We start from the raw sequence: 3,835 nt of genomic DNA, 5'->3' as shown, positions 1-3,835 counted from the left end.
GAACTCAGACTTGCAGTCCTCTTGCCTCAGCCTTCCTGAGTGCTGGGAAAACAGGCACACCCACTATGTATGGCTTGAATTTAACTTTTAGAAGAAATTACAATACTTTACAATCTATTATGACTTTCTTTGTTTCAGTTTTTCCCTTTGTAAAGTGGGAATAAAGCTTATTACCAAACACATTATAATTGAATGTATGAAAATTATATATTCTTAATAAAATTTTAAACACAATACTATATTATTTAGGTGTCTGTTATTTTCATATCAGGAAATTTCCAGATTAGAAAATTCAGATGCAGTTTTGGCTAATGCATATTTATTTCAGTACAAGTATAATGCCACTATTACCAGTATTTTCTGGTGTTATAGATCTTAATACTAAAATATTTTAAAATTTAAATTAAATTTATTTTTAAACTGAATTGTTAAATATCTAAAAAAAATCTCTTAGCAAATAATGACGTGGTATAGATAACGTTGGTTGGTATAGATAACGCTGCACTCAGATGAACAACAAAATAAGAACCGAATATTTATTTCTTCTGTGGTATGATATTTGCTTTTTTTTTTTTTTTTTTTTTCTAAGAAAGTAACTACTGCACATGAAAAGCAATTTAGAAAAAGACTTTCATCAGCAAAATGTGCAGTGGTTCCACCTACTGATTCCGAATGACATGTGTACTTTTGGAAGTATAAATTGTCTGTTATAATAAAGCCATCAGTGTTTTGGAGAAATGGTAGCAATCAAATAAGCAAACAGATAATGAAACAAATATAGAAAAACAAGCTTTAAAAGGCTAAGGGTCACTGATAGATTTTGTATCTACTAAAATGTTTAGTTCTGTAGGCTGAGAACTGTCCCGCCCCTCCATCACGTAACGCAGATGACTCTGCAGGGACACGTGTGCAGCAAGGCATCCGTGGGCTTCTGCCTGGGATTCACCGTCAGGTGCCTCAGCGTCCCTTCAGCTCAAGTTTATCATTCATAAGACTTGGGTGATGGCATCTATTCCCCGAGGTTTCTCTGAGGTTTCAATAAACCGTGTCTCCCACTGCCTGGTAGGGGGAGAGCACTTAATACCTATCACTATTATTTTTGTAAGTGTAGTACTTGATGCTTTGTGCAGTACTTTCACATACAATTTCTCGTTTAAAATAACAAGCTCCTGGATGGCAGTACAACTTTTATCACAGAACTATGTACGAGTATTTAATAAGCATGATTGTTACTGAATTTGCTCAGATGAAAAGAACAGATTTCATTCCCTTCACTTTGATGTAGGAACACAATGTGTTGAAATTACTATTTTTATACTTAAATTGTACCTGACTTCAAACCACTGAAAGACGCCCTTATCAAGCTTTATCCAGCAAAGATATCTTTTATCCCCAATTTACAGATGGGAAAGAGAAATGTGAAATATTTTCCTTAAGGCCATAGGGCATTGAACTCCATAACTACCCTCCACTTTTTTTTCTTTTATGTATTTAGTACAGGGTCTACAGGGTCTCACTACACAGATCAGACTCTTGTGAGCTTCCTGTTTTCAGCCTCCCAAGTGCTGGGATTACAGGCCTGTGCCACCATGCCCAGTCTTATAACCTCCACCTTGGGGGCGGGGCCGGCCACGTATGTTGGGAATCAAACCCTGGCCTCTGTGTCTGCCTAAGCAGGTGCTTTTATTCACTGAGCTATCTGGCCGGCCCTATCCTTCACTTTTTGATGGAATGTTAAGAAGGCGCTGTCTTCTACCTTGGCTCTGGCTGAATCTTGAAAATGTCCAATCTTGCTTGTAAGCTTCTGAATGCAAAGAACTGAAAATAAGGTCTGCTACAGTGATGGTATGAAGATTTTGGTAACAGTTTTGTTGTCCGACCATGGCTGTTTATGTCTTTAATCTTCTCAGTGACTGGCAAGTGTTAAAACTGTGTCCAAAAGTACCTCATAACCTCCAACCTTAAGAAGAAGAAAAATGGTTTGAGGAACAGTTAAAAGCCCGATTATATATTGGGTAATTTTTATGAGATTTCCTCAAAGCACATTTCACTGAAAGGTTTAAATGTTTTTCTTTCCCAGTCTGGACAGAGTTAGGCCCCTGCCAGAAAGGGGGGGTGGGTATTGTGGGTATCACAAAGTGGCCCGTGACATGATTTGCTTTAGGAGGTATTTCTAGAAGGCAGATGACAATTGCTGCTGTTCTGTCACACCAAAACATGCTGGGGATAAGCAGGGACCAGTTTGCGTCCTCAGTAGAGTTGTCTGGTTGCAATTGAGATAACACAAATTTCACTTTTTTTTCCTGGATGGACACACAAAATGTGCTAAGAGCCTTGTGGAAAAAAGGGCATCACGCAGAGCCTCAGTTTTTCCATTCTAAATGACACACGTTGATATCTATAAATGGCTTCCTTTTAATTAGGTGTTTAATTTAAAACAGAGCTTGTGGCTATAATAACTCCCAAAGCGCAGACTTGGAAACATTAAGCATTTTGGGGAGGGGGAAATGAAAATTCAGAAAACCTCTCCGTCAGGGGCTACAAGATGGTTCAGGACACGAAGGAATTCTTTCTCATTTTGTAATAGGAGGATAAGAAAAAGAAGCATGAAAAACAGCTTCTGTTGTGAAATAAAATCTAATTTCTGTTTTCCATAATTATAATTTTGGTTATAAAAACTTGCAATTCATGAATACATTTCTTTTTAACTTTTGAGTAAGAAAAGGTAGAAGAGGTCTTTAATTTGGGTATTTAATTAGGAAATGTATTTTAAAATTAAAAAAAAAAAACCCTATATTTGTTAGTGCCCAGTTGCTTTGTGGAGCATATACAAATCTGTAGGAAGGACTTAGGACAAAAGCAAATGAAGCTAAATAATTAATAATCATAGGAAAGAAAATGCACTCAATTGAGTCATCAGAAAATTATTGCAATCCCAAAGCTCTGACACTCTTGAGAAAAAAAAAAATGCTTGGCAAATAAAGCTTTAAGGGTTATTTAACATTTTCTCTCCCACTGAAAATTAAAAGTAAGTGCTTCATGGAGTCATTCTAATATAATCATAGCAAAAATGAACACGTCTGAATTAGACTTCATGGAGGAAAACGTCATATTGTGGAATAGCATTCTCTGATCATTTTAAATGGGAAACTAAAATACAGGTGACTCCTCCCGGAATCAATATCCTCTTCTCTCCATTCTTGCTGTTTTGCAGGCTGATTCATTTGCAGAGGTTGGCTCTGATTGCTGCTGAAGTAGAAAGCATTATAGATTCTCTGTTATTCTCCAATCTACTTGGCTGAGGTCTATGGCTCTCTCTTCCTATATTTCTCTACCTTTCCACATGGTGCTCAGTACAGTAGCTCTGGACCTCTCTCCTAAATGTATTGTGAAAACCAATTGTGCTGAGCTCTCCAGTCTCTTTCTGTGACTAGGTGCCTGAAACTCTTTCCCCTCCCCCTCAGGAGAGCTATTCTATTTGGTAAAGGTAAATGAGCCAGACAAAAGCAGCCATTTAGGAAACAGCTTTGTGAGTGTCTGTGAAGGAAGAATCTGGCTAAGTTTTAAAAGCAGAAAGGGGAGACACTGAAAGTCAGAAATTTTGTGTGATTCATTCAGCAATTAAATAAATAGTAGCTGAAAGAAAATATACTCAATATATAATGTGTAGTATTCTTAAATAGTTGAAAGGAAGAGGGAGCCAGGCATGGTGGCACACACCTGTAATCCCAGCACTTGATAGGCTGCACCAGGAAGATTGCCGTGAGTTTGAGACCAGCCTGGGCTAGATAGTGAGTTCAAGGCCAGTCTGAACTGCATAATGAGAACTTCTCTC

The sequence above is a fragment of the Octodon degus genome, unplaced genomic scaffold, assembly GCF_000260255.1.
Source record: "Octodon degus isolate 3935 unplaced genomic scaffold, OctDeg1.0 scaffold00086, whole genome shotgun sequence".
NCBI lineage: Eukaryota > Metazoa > Chordata > Mammalia > Rodentia > Octodontidae > Octodon > Octodon degus.
Note: the sequence above shows the minus strand (reverse complement) of the source record.